General features: G+C 35.9%; 1 long non-coding RNA gene across 1 annotated transcript in view; it reads right to left on the reverse strand.

Moving 5' to 3' along the window:
• LOC117286346 overlaps positions 1-19580 on the reverse strand; it is a 63283-nt gene that overhangs the window by 15173 nt on the left and 28530 nt on the right. Inside the window, exon 2 of the long non-coding RNA XR_004517488.1 lies at positions 15620-15699. This is a non-coding gene — a long non-coding RNA (uncharacterized LOC117286346). The remainder of the gene's footprint in view (positions 1-15619; positions 15700-19580) is intronic.

Genomic DNA, 19580 nt, shown 5'->3' on the forward strand with positions numbered 1-19580 from the left:
TGTAAATAAGATCCTAATGGTATAATTGACAATGTTAAATAGGAAGAAAAGGTCTAAAAGTGTAGGGGAAGTGGGAAGGGTAGGCGAAAGGAAATAAGGGAAAAGAAAAAATATGAGAAAATGAAAAAATAGAAATAAAGTTTTTGTAAATAGGGAAGGGAGGAAGGGGTGAAGGGAGGGCATGGGTGTGGGGAAAAAAATGAGAACTAAGACCTGTCATGTAAAGGTACAATAATGAATGTAACTGTACTGTATACCTAAAATGTACCAATAAACTCAATGAGAAAAAAAAAAGAAACATAAGTTGAATGTAGAAAATTGTACCTGCCTGAACTGAGCTTTGCAGGGACACACAAATCTCATGCATAAAAACACACTTTAAGCATCTACTAGATACCAAGATCACCTCAGTTCCATTGGGCCACACACAAACATTTTTCCATCTAATTTAAGGTAAGTGCCCTTCCTCTATCTCACAACTCATAAAAAAGATGCAAGCCTTCCCTGTCCACTTCCACACAAGCAAACATCAGGTATTTTTAAAAGTTAATTTCCATATTTGTTCTATAAACATCTTAATCAACTTATGTGTAAAACAGTTCTATTTTTTAGGCTCTTGTCTATTTTGATGGGTCACTGATGAAATGTTTGAGTGTTTTGCCCCAGTTGCATTTTTTTTGCATAAATCTTATGTAATTTTTATTGCATAATTTTGTGTAGTGATGTTGAGTGTTTTAGGAATTCACATTCACATTAGAGCAGAACTGACTGTGTCCTATTAGAATATAGGTTATGCAATGGTCAAATTTAATCAACACAATCCCTGAAAGTTGTGCAGGTAAATGATACCTCAATAATAGAATTAGTTAATATTAACACATTTTTAATTGTTCAAGGTTTATATCCCTTATCCACATGTAGATCTTTGGTTTCTTATTATTTAATTTTACCTCCCAGCGAGTAGGAAACTATTCAGTTCTCTGGATGTGTCAAGTTCTCTTATGGCTGACTTTGACACTATTTATATTTACATCAGTATCATCTCTTATTTTTGCCGGATTGATTGCTAATAATCATTTAGATTTTAGTGAAAATATCACTTTAGGAAGTTCTTGCTATTTCTTCCTCAGTCTGATTAGACGTCACTTGTTATATGTTCTCACACTACTATGTGTTCAGTTTTAATCATAGCTTTTGCACATTTTAATGAAATTGTCATTGCATTGAGATTGTAGATGTCAAATTGAAAGCTCTATGTTTTAGCTCTGAATCTCCATCCCGGGCTCAATGTTGGCATGCATTAGTTGCACAATAAAATATTACATGAAAATACCTATGTTAATGAATATTTTATTTTTAACTACTTTATTAGTTTCTTATTGCTAATGAACAAACTACCAGAAATGTAGGCATTAAAAATGACATAAATTTATTATCTTATATTTTTAGAAGTCAAAATTTTGAAATGGGCCTCAGGTTAAATCAAGGTGCCAGCATTGCTGAATTCTGGATGCAAGCTCTACTGGAAAATCTATTTCCTTGTTTTTACAAATTTTTAATTTTCTTTTTATTAGTACATTTTTATCATACATATTGATCACATTCATCATAGAGAATTTGTACTTGTACAATATATCTTAATTCATTTTTCCCCATTCCCCTCCCCACCTCTTCTCATCCCCATTTTTTCTTTTTTTTTTTATTAATTGAGTTTATTGGTACATTTTAGGGATACAATACAGTTACATTCATTGTTGGGAATTTGTACCTCTACATGACATGTCTTGGTTTTCATTTTTTCCCCTTGTCCCTGCTCTCCCTTCACCCCCTCCTCCCCTCCCCATCTACAAACACTTTATTTCCATCTTTTCATTCTCTCACATTTTTTTTCTTTTCCCTTATTACCCTTCCCCTACCCATCCCACCTGCCCTGCACCTTTAGCACCTTTCTTCCCATTTCTAAATGTCAGTAATCTTATTAGGATTTTCTGTACCCATTTTTTCTTTCATCCTCTTTTTTTTCTTTTCCCTTCTCTCCCTCTCTCCTCTCCACTCCCTTGTTCCATTCCCATTTGAACATTTTCTATTTCCCAATATTTACTTACACCTTTGCTTTCTTACACAAGAGAAACAATGTGATATTTAAACATATGTATCTGGCTTATTTCACTTAGAATATGGTCTCAAGATGTAACCATTTACTAAAAATGTCTCAAGTTTATCCTTTATGGCATATACTAACCCCACTATATATAAAAAACACATTTTCTTTATCCATTCACCTGTTGATTCACATATAGGCTATTTAAGATTTAGCTATTTAAATTGTGCTGCTATAACCCTGGGTATGAATATATTACTGTGGTATCATGCTTTTGATTCTTTTGCAAAGATAGCAAGAAGGGGAATAGTTGAATCAAATGGAACCTCTAGTCCTAGTGCTTTGATGAATCTCCACACTGACTTCCACAGTGGCTGCACCAGTCTACACTCCCATGAACAGTAGAAAAGTGTTCCTTTTTTCCCCACAGCTCCACCAGTATTTGTTATTGGTTAAATTCTTGATAATAGTCATTCTTTCTGGAGTGAAATGGTATCTCAGTGTTGTTTTAATTTGCACTTCTCAAATGATCAGTGATGTTGAACATTTTTTCATATATTTATTTTCTTCTGTACTTCTTCATCTGAAAAGAGTCTATTCATTTCAGATGTCCAATTTTAGATTGGTTCTTTAAATGTGGGGGATCTGGAGACAGAGGCCTGCCCCATAATATGTGTAAGTGCACACAGATCCCGGGGAGCAGCTGTGCAGATCAGACTTGCATGACTGCAGGCAGATCCCAGCCAGGGCTCTGCCAAAATCCCAGAGGCTTGCGCACACCCGCCCAAGCCAAAGGCACCCCCAGAAAAGAGCTGCACAGATGCACAAACTTCAGACAGAGGCCCACGCCATAACATCAGTGAGTGTGCATAGACCCCAGGGAGCAGCAGTGTGGTCCACAGGAGCACAACTGCAGGCAGATCTCAGCCAAGGCTCTGCCCTGACTCCAGGAGCTCAGGAACAACTGCTTAAGCCAAACGCCCACCCAAAAAACAGCTACATAGGCACACAAGCAATAGCAGCAGGCTCACCCCATACCACTGATAAGTGCACAGAGACCCTAGCCAGACGCCTTCTCAGACAACAGGAACTGGGGTGCACAGCCCCAAGCCAAAGACACTCTGAGACAACAGGTACTTAGAGGACCCAGCAAAAGGAACACCTAGATACCATCCCAAGTGTACATAGGACCCAGCCAGAAGCCTGCCCAGACAACAGGTCAGCTCAGGGATCCTGAAGGCCACCATTCTGAAATCAGAAATTGGTATATAGGTGAGCAGCAGAGAAAAGGCTCCTCTGTGGCTTGCTGAGAATTGAACACACTAGGTGAGCAAAAAGTTGCTTCAGTAAAGGCACAGCAGGCTGCATCTGTTGAAATGAGGAGATGCATAAACAAGTCCCCAAACCAGACTTCCAGATCATCTAAGGCAACACCAAAGGGAAATGAGATGGAACAATGTAATACTCAACCACCTGGACTCCCTGAACTGGCAACAAAAGATCTGGAAAAAATAAAATCAGAAATAATTTTTCAGATAACAGCAAAGATAGTGTTAATAGTACAAGACATTATTAATAAATTTAGAGTGGACACAGATGAGAAAATAAGGAGCTGAGGAGCATGATGGAATCCCACCAAAGGAAACAAATGGAATTCATAAAACAGATGCAAACAGATTTTCAGAAGATAAAAAAAAACTCCACTGAAAGTTTACACAGCAGACTGAGCCAATGCAAGGATAGAATTTCAGATATAGAAGATAGGATTGCAATTAGTGACCAGGAAAAGAAAAATTTCTTAAAAATAGTAACAGACCATGAGAAATCAATCCAGCAGCTGCTAGAAAATGCAAAGAAGAACAACATACAACTGATCAGACTCAATGAAGAAATAGCAAAGAGTGCAGATGACATAAAAAAAAAACTATTCACAGAATAATGGCAGAAAACTTCCCAAGTAGGAGAAAAGAACCAGACATACAGATAAGCAAGGCATAGAGGACTCAAATTAGCTATGATTAAAAAAAATACACATAGGCATATAATAGTTAAGATTCCAGAAACCCAACAGAGAACAAATTCTACAAGCAGTTAGAGAAAAGAAACAAAGCATGTACAAAGGAAAGCCTATCAGAATCACAGCAGACTTCTCAACACAAACCTCAAGGCAAGAGGAACTTGGAGTGATATATTTTAAGGCCTAAAGGAATACAGCTTCCAACTCAGATTGATGCACCCTGCAAAACTATCTTTCAAATTTGATGAAGAAATAAGATACTTTCATGATGAAGAGAACCTGAGGAACGTCATGAATACTAAACCAGCACTCCAAAAAACTTTAAACAATATATTAGGAAAAGACAATGAGACTCACAACCTCAGCAAGCCCAACAGAATGAATCCATCAGGCATGACAAGAAATTAAATGCAAAGGGGAGAAATCCACAAAAAGAAAAAGTCATGACAAGGACAAGTTAATATATATCAGTTATAACCATGAATATAAATGGTCTCAATTTGCCAATCAAAAGAAATAGGTTAACAGAATGGGTCAAGAAGCAAGATGTAACAATATGCTGCATGCAAGAAACACAATTTAAAAATAAATTCATAGACTGAAAGTTAAAGGGTGGAAGACAAAACTCCATGAGACAGAAGCCCCCAAAAAAGCAGGAGTAGCTATCCTCTTTGCATATCAAGTGGATTTCAAACCAATACTGATTAAGAGAGACAAAGAAAGGTACTACATCCATTCAAAGTGAATAATCCAAGAGGAAGAGATGACAATAATAAATAATATGTACCAAACACTAGTGCACCCAATATATAAAACAAATACTGACAGACATGAAAAATCGAATAAACACTAATAGAATAGTAGTGGGGGAAGACAATACTCCACTATCACAAATAGATAGATCAACTAGGCAGAAAATAAAAAATGAAATACTAGAACTAATTCAACTCTTGAACAAATGGACTCAACAGATGTTCACAGAATGTTCCACCCTACAAAATCAGAATACACATTTTTTTTAGCTGCACATGTCATTCTCCAAAATAGACCACATACTCATTCATAGAAAATGTTTAAGAAAGTGCAAAGAAATTGAGGTTATCCCCTACATATTATTAAACCATAGCACAAAGAAACTGGAGATCAATAACAAAAGAAATCACAAGAATTTCATAAACACATGGAATTCAAACAATACATTTCTGAATAACAAATACGTCACTTAAGAAATTAAAGAAGAAATGAGACAATTCCTACAATTAAATGACAATGACAATAACACATATCAGAATCCATGGGATACAAAGAAAGCAGCCTTATGAGGGAAATTCTAGCAGTGAATACTCCTATTAGGAAAACAGAGTGAATGCTATAAACAACCTGATGCTCAACCTCAAGCTCCTAGAAAAAGAAGAGCAGGACAAACCCAAATCTCATAAGGGAAGAAATAAAGATTAGAGCAGAAATCAATGTAATGCAGACTAAAAGAATGATTAAAAATAATCAGTGAAGCCAAGAGTTGGTTTATCAAAAGAATAAACAAAATTAACAAACCCTTAGCCAACATTATCAAAAAACAGGAAAGAAAAGGCCTAAATCCATGCAACTAGGAATGAAAAGAGTGAAATTACAACAGACTCAGCAGAAATCCAGAGGATCATCAATACCTACTTCAAGAACCTATATGCCAATAAGATGGAAAATACAGAAGAAATGGACAGAGTCTTAGATATATATGTATAATGACATATATGTTAAACGAAGATGACCTAAAAATTCTAAACAACCCAATATCAATCAATGAAATTGAAAACATTATTAAAAACTTACCAACTAACTATAATAGTACACAGGATCTTAGTGAGATAATTAATAATGTGAAATAGGAAGTAAAGGGCTAAAGGTGTAGGGAAAGTGGGAAGGGTGAGAGAAAAGTAATAAGGGAGAGGAAAAAAATATGAGAAACTGAAAAAATGGAAATAAAGTGTTTGCAAATGGGGAGGGGAGAGGGAGGTGAAGGGAGGACAGGGACAAGGGTAAAAAATAGAATCAAGACCTATTATGTAAAGGTACAGAATCCCAATGATGAATGTAACTGTATTGTATACCTAGATTGTACCAATAAATTCAATAAAAAAGAAAAAAACTTACCAACTAAGTAAAACCCAGGCCCTGTTGTCTTCATTGCTGAATGTTATGAGACATTTAGAAAGGAAATGCCACTACTGTTTAAATTCTTCAATGAAACTCGAAGGGAAGCAATTCTCTCAAATTCATTCCTGGAAGCAAGCATCACCTTGATCCCCAAAGCAGAGAAAGACCCAACCAAAAAAGAGAACTCTAGGCCAATCACACTAATGAATAAAGATGCAAAAAGCCTTAATAAGAAACTGGTAAATAGAATGAAGAAGATCATCAAGAAGATCATACACCCTGATAAAGTGGGATTCATCTCTGGGATGCAGGGATGATTCAACAGATGCAAACCAATAAATTTAATATACTATATTAATAGAGTCAAGGATAAAAACCATACGATCATCTCAATATATGCATAAAAATAATTTGAAAAAACCCAACATGCATCTATAATAAAAAGCCTACAAAAAATTGAAATAGATGGTCTCTACCTCAATCTAATAAAAGCCATCTCTGAAAAGAACAATATCTACTATCATACTAAATGGTCAAATACTGAAATTCTTCACACTAAAATCAGGAACAACACAAGGATGTCCACTATCACCACTCCTGTTCAATATAGTTTTGGAAACATTAGCCATAGCAGTTAGACAAGAGAGAGAAATAAAAGCAATAAAGACAGGAAATTAAGACGTCAAATTGTCATTATTTGCACATGACATGATACTCTATATAGAAGACCCCAAGAATTCTACCAAAAGTCTTCTAGACCTAATAACCAAATTCAATAGCTGGATACAAGGTCAACACACAAAAATCAATAGCTTTCCTGCCTAGGAAAAACAGACTTACTGAGAAATGGGGCAAACAGTTCCACAATAGCATCCAAAAATATGAAATAACTAGGAATCAACCTGACAAAAGAAATCAAAGACCTCTATTCTGAAAACTATAGCATTCTGAAAAAAGAGATTGGAGAGGACATCAGAAAATGGAAAGATATACCTTGCTCCCGGGTAGGCAGAGTCTAACAGTGAAATGGCCATACTTCCAAAAATGCTATATAGATTCAATGTAATCCTAATTGAAATTCCAGAAGCATACTTCAGAGACCTTGGGGAAAAAAAATACAGAAACTCATTTGGAACAAGAATAGACCTAGAATAGCAAAAGCAATTCTAGGCAATAAAGGCAAGGCAGGTGTTACCACAGTTCCCAACTTGAAACTACTACAAAACTACTGTGATAAGACAGACAAACAAACAAACAAACAAACAAAAACAGCATGGTGTTGGGTGTGGTGGTGCATGCCTGTAATCCCAGCACTTGGGAGGCTCGGGCAGGAGGACTGCTGTGAGTTCGAGACCAATCTTGTCTACATAGTGAGTTCCAGGTCAGTCTCAACTACATAGTAAGACCCTCTCTCAAAAAAGAAAACAGGGGTGGGAATTTGGCTCAGTGGTTCTGCTGCCTGCCTCACAATTGTAAGGGCCCAAGTTCAATTCCTGGTAAAAAAAAAAAACAAAAAAAAAAAACAGCATGTTGCTGGCCAAGAAATAGAACTTGGGACCAGTGGAACAGATTAGAAGATGAAGAAACAACTCCAGACACACTCAGCTACCTCATCTTCAACAGAGGAGCCAAAAACCCTCACTGGAGGAAAGATAGCCTCTTTAATAAATGGTGTTGGAAAAGGTTGGTTTCAACTTTCCAAAGATCAAAACTAGACCTATATCTCCCACAGTGCACTAAACTAAAATTGAAATGGATTAAAGATCTAAACATTAAAACAGAAACACTAAACTGGCTGGAAGAGAGATTAGGTAGAATTCTTGAAGACATTGTGTAGGTAAAGTTTTTATAACAAATACTCATTTGCCTGTGAACTCACACAAACAATCAACAAGTGGAATCTCTTCTTATTAAAAAGCTTCTGAAAGGTGAGAGAAACCACCAATAGTATGAAGATACAACCCAACTCTTGGGAAAAATTTTACATCAGCTCTTCCTCAGACAAAGGTCTTCTTATGTAGAATATATAAAGAACTTTAAAAATCAGACCCCCAAAATTTAAAAACCCAATCCAAAAATGGGCATCTGAAATGAACAGACATTTCATAGACAAATAAGTAGAAACAGCAAATAAATGTATGAAAAAATAGTCAACATCACTGGTCATTTGACAGATGCAAATGAAAATAACACTGAGATTTCACCTCACCCTAGAAAGAATGGCTGCTATCATAAAATCAACAAATTACAAGTGCTGGTGGGGTTGTGGGAAAAGAGGAACCCTGCTTCCACTGTTGCTTTGAGTGTAGACTGGTGCAGCCACTGTGGAAATCAGTATGGAGATGCTCAAAGAACTAGGATTGGAAGTCCCATTGGACCCAGCTATTTCCCTGATGGATATCTTCCCAAAGAACTGAAAGAATCATACCACAGTGATATATGTGCACTCATGTTAATAGCAGCACAATTTGTAATACCTAAAATTTGGAAGCAGCCCAATTGCCCATCAACTGGAGACTAGATAAAGAAAATTGTGTGTGCCCATGTGTTTAATAAAATGGAGTACTACTCAGTCATAAAGAATGAGAAATTAGAGACATTTATAACTAATTGGATTAACACTGAGGCAATACTCAAGTGAAATAAATCGGACACACATGTATAAATACCAAATAGTTTCTCTACCGTGAGAAAATGAAAGTGTAAATAAGGACTAAAAGGTATAACAGACAATGCAAAATAGGAACAAAGGGGACAAAAGGGAATGGGAAATGGGAGCAGTAGGAGAAAGGAAAAGAGGGAATGGAATTAATAGGAGAAAATGGAAAAAATGTAAACAATGTCTTTGTAGATAAGGTGTAATAGAATGGTTGAAGGGAAGATGGGGAAAACAATAAGAACCAAGATGGATTATGTAAAGGTACAAATTTCCAATAACAAATGTCATTATATTGCATACCTTAAATGTACCAATAAAATTAATTAAAAAACAAATGCAGGGGATACAATTTTTGTAGTTATTTATATAGTCTAAATATTAGCTCTTTGAGGAACAGTTGACAAATTTTTTTTTCCCATTCTGTGTGTTGTCGCTTCACTCCGTTAGTAGTTTCTTCTGCTGTGCAAAAGCTTTTTAATATGATGAGATCACAGTTGTTGAGTCTTTGTAATACTTTCTGTGCAGTCAGAGTTTTGTCCAGGAAGTCTTTGCCAACACCTATGTCTGTAAGAGTTCTACCTAGTCTATCTTCCAGCAGACTCAGTGTTTCTCTTTTAATATTTAGATTTTAGATCCATTTCATTTAATAATCATATTTCTTATAAATGTCACTTATTAAAAGTTTAATTTAAAAGTGGATGGATCTGCAAATATATATTGATGCACACATACGTAATAGTATAGGTCTTAATGGTTATGATGATGATGTTCTGAGGGAACTAAAGTTTTCCAATCCAGATAAAACTAAAAGCATACTTGATCTTATTAAAACTTTAGAAGTATTCAGCATCAAGCAACTCTCCAAGCTTTCAAGCTTGGGTTAGTGCTGCAGTACTGATCTCTGTTGTTCTGTGGCTTCCATCTTCTTGGGATGAGTGTTTACTGAATCCCCAGTTGTCCAGCAAGCAGATGGCTGTCAGAGATTCTCCTATCTCTGATCCTATAGCCCTACCCAATAAATCCTCCCTGTTCTTTTAGAGATTAGATCAGAGATGCTTTCTCCTTAGCTGAATAACACATTTCAGATGAGACCTTGTTTTATATCCACAGGAATAGGAACATATCTTCCAACAAAAAAGCACTAGTCTGATAGTTAAGTAACTTAAAATTCTTGCCCTGATTTTCTCACCAATTTAAACTCTGAAATCTTATCTTAAAATAATTTGATTGATGTCTTTAAGTTCCATTCAATTTCTGTGCTTCTATGATCTTCACAAACAAACATTATTGAGATCCTTCTAGACATAGGGTATTTATTAAACAATGAACCTATCTTTATTTTTCAGAAGATAAGGAAGCTCAGAAAAGTCAAGTGACTTATGCCATCACACCTTCTACAAATGGCAGAGCTCAGACTCACTTGCAGATCTTGTTCATAGAAACAAGTGTCTTTGCAAATATTACACTGTTGCCCTTAAGAAAAAACAGCTACTGCAGATTATTCACACCAGAGAAACCATTTGGTATTTACACATGTGTGATTTATTTATTTCACTTACGAGTATATCTTCAATATGTATCCATTTTCCTATGAATGAATCTATTTTCTCATTCTTTATGGCTGAGTAATATTCTATTTATAGAAAAACCACATCTTGTTTATCCAGTTTCCAACTGATGGGCAAATACGCTGTTTCCAAATTTTAGCTATACAAACTGTGCCACTATAAACATGGTGAGCATACTTCTCTGTGATACGATTCTTTTAGTTCTTTTGGAAAGATACCCAGCAGAGGGATGCCTGCGTCAGATGGAACCTCCAGTCCAAGCTCTTTGAGGTATCTCCATATTGGTTTCTATAGTGGTTGCACCAGTCTGCACTCCCACCAACAATGGAGAAAGGTTCCTTTCTCCCCACAACCCCGCCAACATTTGCTATTGTGTGATTTATTGATAGCAGCCATTCTTTGTGGTGTGAGGTGGAATCTCAGTGTTGTTTTCATCTGCATCTCTCAAATGACCAGTGATGTGGAACATTTTTTCATATATTTACTTGATGCTTTTACTTCTTTGTCTGAGAAATGTCTGTTCATTTCGGATGCCCATTTTTGAATTGGGTCTTTATATTTGGGGGGGTGATTGTTTTGAGTTCTTTATATATTCTTGATAATAGTCCTTTGTCTGAGGAACAGCTGGTAAAATTTTTTTCCCACATTGTAGATTGTCTCTTGGTTTTGCTGGTGGTTTCTTTGGAAGTATAGAAGCTTTTTAATAAGATGAGATCCCAGTTGTTGATTCTATCTGCTAGTTTCCGTGCTACTGAGGATTTGCTCATAAAGTCTTTTCCTATGCCAATGTCTTCTAGAGTTCTACCTAACTTACCTTCCAACAAGTTTAATGTTTCTGTTTTAATATTTAGATCTTTAATCCATTTGGATTTTAATTTAGTGCATGGTGAAAGATAAGTGTCTAGTTTTAATGTGTGGCAGTGGAAGGAAAGGAGCTAAAGGTGTAGGGAAGGTGGGACGGGTAGGGGAAGGGTAAAAAGGGAAAAGAAAAAATGTGAGAGAATGAAAAGATGGAAATAAAGTGGTTGTAGATGGGGAGGTGAGGAGGGGTTGAAGGGAGGACAGGAACAAGGGGAAAAAATGAGAACCAAGACTTGTCATGTAAAGGTACAAGATCCCAACAATGAATGTAACTGTACTGAATCCCTAAAATGTACCAATAAACTCAATTAAAGCTTAAAAAACAAACAGCTACAATATTTCAGGCAGGAAACTACATGCTGGACACCTGGATCTTCAGAACCTCCACTTGTTCATAAAAGGTCCTTGGGAGCTGTATGTTTGATAAAATACTGGCAGCTTAATCTATGTTGGTTAGTTTGGGGATAGGGACAACCCAAAGTAGAAAAGTAGAATACTTCCATGGGATTTGGAAATTTAAAAAGGAATTTGTTTTTCCTAGATGATGTAAGCCATATGAAAATCCAAGTGATATTAGAGACAATATTTCTTGCCAAGTGAAGATAGCCAGTTTACAGTGAGAGACAGGAACAAGGGAGAATTCTAGAAGAAGTTTGTCCCTGAGCTTTGGGTGTTTACGAGATCCAGTTCACCTTATAGCCCACAGTCATTCTATCCTCTCTTACACTCAGTCTGCAATATGCTCCTTTCTGTCTTAAGTACTGAATGACCCTATATTACTTTCCTAGGGCTACTGTAATAATAGTTTGCCACCAATTGACATATTAAAACAACAAAAATATATTCACACACAGTTCTGGAGGCTCAAAGTCTGAAATCAAGGTTGATTCCTTTAATGAACTGAAAAAAAATCTATTCCACACATCTCTTGTAGCTTCTGATGGTTGTTGCCCATCTTTCACTTGTAGGATAATATCTCCAATCTCTTCCTTCTTGTGTATCTCTTTGTGTCTTTTCCATGTCTTTCCTCATACAGTAAAATTTGTAATTGGACTTAGGACCAATCCTTAGGAAAGATTATCTTCTGTTGAGATCATTGGATTAATTGTATTTTGAAAGACCCTTCAACCAAATATAGTCAGGTTCATAGCTTCTGGGTGGATTTTTTAGGGTGATGCTATTAAAAGAAAACTCTACAGTAGTGGTGATGATTGTGGGGGTTAATGATATACATCTCAGTACATTATTTTATGTATTTAATCACATTTCCCTACTGTCACCATTACCCATTTTTTTCTTTCTGTAGGGTCATTTTGAAATTTTACAAACATGACACTATAATCCCCAAACAAAAGTTGCATTACAACTTACACTCATAAATTTTTTAGATTTATCTTTTCTTTGGTAAAAGACAAATAAGTGATCTCAACTTACATGGTAGAATTACACTTCAGTCTTCCATGAACAGCTGAAAATATGATTTTAAATTGCTTCTGGACTGCCTCTGGAAAAATGATTTACTGGAGCACTCTTGTGTCTACACACCTCATAGGTATTTTTGTTTGCTTTAGCTTTTTAGATTAAAAAAAATAAGTAACAATGAAGAGGAAGTATGTCAATATTTTGTCTTTTAACTGGTATAAATTGCCTTTAACAAAAAGGGAAATGTTCCCTATTATGTGAAGTCAATTTTCATGGAACCAGTCATTTGGTAGAGTAACAAATTTACCCCACACTGGAATCTCAAATAAAAAACCCATTGTAAGCCATTATATAGCTGGTTTTATGTTTACTGGCAGCTGTCTTCAAATCTTCACTAATGCAGAGAAAAACTATTATACTGGTATTAAAAAAATATTCCCATAACAACAAAAACAAAAATACAAAGACCCTGTGTTTATGAGAGGTGTTTTATTGGGAAAATACTGAGGGACAGATTCAATAAAAAACAAAACCATACCTTCTGCTCTGTGTAATCTTATGGAAGCTGTCTCTCTTCCTGATTCATGGCAGAGGTATTGTTTCTCCATACAGAAGACATCAGAAGGTTTAAATTTTGTATTTCCTGTAGTCTGAGGATATCACAAGGCAATTTTCCATTGCCTACAGCCTTTAAATATAAACTTTGAGTTCAAGTATAACAAACTCTGAGTCTACTATATAATTCTTTTTTTTTTTTTTCTTGAGACAGGGTCTCACTATGTAGCTGAGACTGACCTGGAACTCACTATGTAGCCCTGGCTGGTCTCAAACTCACAGTGATCCTTCTGCCTCAGCCTCCTGAGTGCTGGGATTACAGGCATGTGCCACCATGCCTGGCTTCTACTATATAGTTCATATATCAGGTAATAATATTGTCTTCCAAACTGGATGCAACGTTACCTCAGTCTCAGCACATTTACTTTGTTAAGTTGTAACCAGTGCCTCCGTTGTACCACAGCACACTCTTCTAACAGAGTAAATCCAAAAATAGGAATGCCAAACTCTTGTCATGTAAAATCTCTCAGTGCGGTACTAAAAAAGAAGATATAGCTTTCATAAAGTGGCAAAAGTGCTATAAATACGTGATGGCAGATTTGTTTGGGATAAAGTTAATTACTTCCTTGTTAATTCCTGATAAAACCTTGAAGGCTCTTTAATCACTTACTTTTGGCTGTTGATGTATCTTTTATATAGAGTCATAGATGAATACATTTTTTAAAAAATCTTTGCTTCTCCTTGTAGTTAACAGTTCTATTTGACATTAAAATTTTCTATTCTTAAACTGACTTGATCCTTTTTAATGATGTTCATGCCCTTAATCAGGACTATATAAACAATTCATATTACAAATTTCATAAGGACATATGTGAACATTTAACAGGCTTTCGGAGACATTTGCTGTTTAAAATATTTAGGTGGATTTTCTTTTTTGGAGCTTATCCTGTGCTAGTAACAGACAGAGAAAAATATTTCCCATGCCTGTGAGTATTGAGGAGTCTTTGTGTGCCTACTTCTTTTCCTCCATACAGGGGACATGGTGTGCACTTAGGGTGAGCAGAAGAAAAATGACAAGAAGCAAAAGTAGTGCTGCTGTGGGATCGGATTCCAAGCAGAATTCCTTCGTAGCCTTTCATTTCTGTGAGAGTGGAGTGTGGTGTTCATTTTCACTGTATCTGCTCGCCTAATTGTTTCTGCCTGTTCATTTCATTCTTCAGTGAAAACATTAGCCTAAGGGACATTTGAAAATCAAAAGGTAAGCTTGAAGTTGAACAGGAAATGAACAGTGGTGTTGTTGTAATATTAAAGTAAAAGTTTTGATCCAGGAACAAACAGTCACAATTCAAAACTCAGTATGTCTTTTCTCCTTTACATTGTTTGTTTTTGCACTCCTGAATGTTGAGATTAAAGAAAAACATTCCGTGATTTCTACATTTTTACCCAGTGAGGACATTTAAAGGTTGCTGTAAGGAATGCACTAATGGACTTACCTTAGATGTAACAAAAAATCAAGTGATTTTGAATTATTGCAGGAATTTATAAAATCCAGGGCAGATTTCCTGACAGCTATAATTCTTTTTAGAATCATCCCTCGCCACCCCCGAACTTCCTCTTACCAAAATTTTCAAGATAATTAAGGAAGTAGTGGGAAAGTTAGAATCTGAAACATCACAAGACCCAAACTGACCAGATAATATCTAGCTATCTGCATTACTTGTAAGGTAAGAGTAGGACTTCTGTGACTCTATGTGTGTACTGTTTAAGCATGACTCTGGAAGGAAATTGTATTAGAGACTTAGAACTTGAACTTCCGAAGTTCAATGTTCCTCACCCTAGTTGCCCATGTACACTCGAAGCAGCATGGGTTAATTGCAGTGAACATGGGTTAGGTTAAATGCTGTTAATTTAACAACCCAAGATGTAGTGTTGTTGTTGTCCATCTTTTCTCTGGCCATGGAAACAAAAGATCAAATATAGTCCAAGCCACTCTCAAAGGATCTCAACTTAATACTGCCAATTTTACAACATATTCTCCACCTTAATGAGGAAATCAAACAATTCTAGGAGAGTAAAACAAAGCCATCAGCAAACTCGTTTAAAATGGTCTACCAGATACATTCTAAGACTTGAATAATAAGGTGCATAATAGTAGGTTAAAAATATAAAATTAAAGTGTAGGAGTTTAAACATGCACAAGTTATTATACCATTTATTTTTGGAAATAATATGGGTTAATTCAAATGACCATAATGAGGAATAGTCAAATAACAAGTAATTACCTTTTCCTGCCTTTGAAGAACAATGGATTTGGGATGGATCCAAATTTGTAAAAAGCAATCATGATTTTACATTTAATTATCTAAAGGAAAGATCGACATAGTTTTGTATTAGTTTGCTGACACTATATTTCATAGACATTACATACTTGGAGAAATAATTTAATCAAAAGTTAGATTCAATTATTCATTGATAACGTATTACATTCATTAGGCTTCAGAATCTCACGACAACAGAACTGTTGATTATAAAACACATTTTAAAAGGGGAAAACTGGCTCATTTCGCTAGCTTTACAGTGATCATTCTCCATGGAGAATGCAGTCCTTTGGCTGTTTCTATTACCAGAGTGGATGCAGTGTTTGTGGCGTCAGATGGTGGGGCAAGATACTAGGTACAGGTCTGAAATGGGAAAGCAAAGCAAATGGACAAATTGTAAGTTAAATACTTAAAGGGGAGGGGATGTATTTTTTACAGGTATCAATTATTGTCGTTACAAGTAATAAATAATGCTAAATAAAACATGTAACTAAATGGGCATTAAAGACCCTTTACACACATAGAAGACAAGAAAAGCTTTTTTTTCTCCTATGCTGCAGACTGCAGGCATTTTCCTCTGCCTCTGTCAAGTGTAATTCTTTCTTGATGAATGACAAGGCAGGATAATAGGCTGCGGTCACCATAGCAACCAGACAGCAGCACTGTGTGCCTAGCATTTTTTCATCTGAAAATGAAACCAGAAGCAAAGAAAAGCTGAAAATGTAACCAACAGATTAACTGATACAAAAAAAGAGAAAAGAATGAAATAAAGGAACAAAAAGGCAAGTTAGATTACAAGCAATTAAAATTACAGTACCTAGTCTTTCCCTCTTGCTCTCTTCCTCCCTCTGTCTCCCTCTCTCTCTCTGTCTCTCTTTCTCTTTCTCTCTCCCCCTCTCACATACACACACACATACACACAAATATACACATATACCAATTAGATATTTTAAGTACTATTTAATAAACATGAAAGGATCATCATTCTTAAAAAATTTTCCAAAAAGTCTCATTTCTTTTTAAAACCTAAAAAGAATTAATTTTCTAAAAGAGTCATTTAAGTCCATTAAACACTACCATTAATTTGGTATAATATATTGGGTTGGTGTTTGAATTTCTAAATTCCTTTCTTCTTTTTATGCCCATCCCTAAACTATCCAGACACCAAAATCTTAAAGTGCAACAGTTTTATATAGGACAGGGTAGGGCAGGGTGAGCAAATGAGGGTGACTTGGAGCTGAGAAATAAGAGGGCAGTTCTATATTAGCATTCACGGATTCTATAGTCTTCATCCACTGTGTTTATCAGAGTTGCTCTTCTATTGCAATAAGAGAATGATGCAGGGGTTTTTTTTTTTTTTTTGGTTTGTTTTTTGGTTTGTTTGTTTGTTTTTTGTTTTGTTTTGCTGTATTCCTAATCTCAAAATGATGCGGGTTTTTTTTTTTTTTTTGGTTTGTTTTTTGGTTTGTTTGTTTGTTTTTTGTTTTGTTTTGCTGTATTCCTAATCTCAAGTAAAAGAAAGGTGCTAAATACATATTCAGAACATTGTATATTCCATCCATATATTTTTTTATTAACTTGATCTCAAAAACCTTTGTTGCAGTTTTTCATGGAGATAGTCTTTGTTTCTACTGAGAAAAGAAAAAGAGAGACATAAATGTATATTTTCTGAGAGTAGTATTTCCTTTGCACAGGTTGAGTGAAAAACACTGAGCCAGAAGTTAGAGGACAAATGTTCAGCTAATAACTCAATTTTGAAACTTCAGGCTGAGCAGCAGAGAAGATCGACCCAACGAGGTCTTAGAATCAAAATACCTACCCCTTTGATAATAAAAACAGATATCAACAACTACTGTGAATGAAGCAGAGCATTGTTAACCTTTGAGCTTTAGTATTTTTCATTTCTAAAATGGGCAAATCTTAGCTCCTTCACAGGATGGAGAATGCACAAGATCATCTTTTGGAAGTGTCTGGTACATAGTAGGAGTCAATTAAAGATTCCTCCTTCTCCTTCATGGAAGCTCAGTTTTCTCATCTGTGTAGTATTAATGTGTGTGCAGTGTGTGAATATGTGCCAGGGAGACATAACACCTGCTCCAGACAGTTGTGGATCAAATAAATTGCTCACTCAAATGCTTTGAAAATATGATGTTGCTTACAGAAAAGGAAGTGGAGTCACCCAGAGATGCTGAGAAATTTCTCTGCAAGAGAATCCTAAAGAAAAGTATTTGTCTCCAACCTTTTTCAATGCAGAGAAAACAACTGACCAAAGGGTTTTCATCTCAGGAACTTTCCTTTGATGGTCAAGAAGGCCAAAATGTTGAAAGAGGCCCTCAGATAAAGATGACAGAAGTTAGTGAGAACATAGAGTATCTAAGTGTTAACAAGTGTCCAATATGTGTTGGTACAGAGTACTCCCAATTTTCCTCTAACGTGCCCAGTGGTTGCACTGGCCACCCACAGCAAGGCCTAATAAATCCTTCCTTTGTCCTCATTTCCCTCAACGCACACAAATGCAAAGTAAACAGTTGGATCAAAGCTTTTAATGTGCTTTGTACTGTTTTATTTGAAAAGATCAGGTCTGATATTTGAGAGGAAGAGTCCATCTGGCTGGACTGAGCTCAAGAAGCCTCAGACAAATTGTAAACAAGATCATGGCACAAAGTCCTCTCACAGCCCACAGCCTGCTGCTACCATTACCAAAACAGCATCTCAGGCTAGCCAGGTTTTCCAGACATTCATGCAAAGGGAGCTTAGTTTATGGAAAGTGACCCTCAAAAACAAACAAACAAACAAACAAACAAAAAAATTGAGGGCCGGGGGTTTAGCTCAGTGGTTCGGTGGCCTGACTTGCAAACGCAAGGACCCAAGTTCAATTCCCAGAACCAAAAAAAAAAAAAAAAAAGTGACCCTCTCACAAACCTTTCCTAGAACTTTCTAATGCATATACTGCACATTACCATTGCCATTTCTAGCTAATCTTCTCTTGATCTAAGACTATAACTGCTTTGTATTTTTTAAAGTTTTTAACATAGATATCATAGTTCTCCATGTACCATTAAAACTCCAAATTCAAATAAACTCAGTAATTTAAGAGCAAAAGGCTGAGGAACAACGATTGAAGGGAAAAGAATAATTGCTTCATTAAATATGATCTATATTCTTTTAAAACTGTGAAATTTTCACTTTATACTGCCTTTGGAATAAAAGGGAGTTCATTACAATTTCTCAGCCCCAGCATCTGTGACACTTTATGTTGTCATTTGTACAGTTATCTATTCTTTCATTGTGAGCTCTTCACAGATAGGGGCAATGGCCATGTGCTTACATGACACATCCCCAGGGCCTAACAACATGCTTGGCTCTTAGCAGGCCCTCAGTAAATTCATTTGCTAATCAAATGAATGAGCTTTGGATTCGGACACATGTTCATTTGTACTATCATTTCATCACTTACCAATTGTTACTGCAGGCGACTTTACTTTTCTGAGCCTGACTTCTCCTCTGTAAAATGGGAAGAAAATTCTTCACATAATCATTATGACTCCCAAAGACACATGTGTAAAAACATAGTGTCTGGCATAACATAGTAGATATACAATAAATATTACTTTTTCCTTTTAAAATTCAATCTCTTTTGATAACTATTTTTAGGAAATCACTTGTCATTTGAAGGGATTTTCCTGGGTAGTCTTTGGAAACCCACAAAACCCCAGTAGAGGAATTAATTACAAGTTTATATGGTGCTCATTCCCTAGGGAGTACTATGTGAGCCTGTTCCAAAGAGCATGTCATTTGGAAGTATACAAAAGTGAATGCCATTTGTCATTAACCAGAACAGGGAAGGCTGAATGTGATTGAAAGACCAGCATGGAAAGTGAATATAGAACCTTGGGGTTGCACAAGGTGAAGGACCAAGCATAAA

Source organism: Fukomys damarensis, unplaced genomic scaffold (genome assembly GCF_012274545.1).
Source record: "Fukomys damarensis isolate Sample0158 unplaced genomic scaffold, DMR_v1.0_HiC HiC_scaffold_16, whole genome shotgun sequence".
NCBI classification, from domain to species: domain Eukaryota; kingdom Metazoa; phylum Chordata; class Mammalia; order Rodentia; family Bathyergidae; genus Fukomys; species Fukomys damarensis.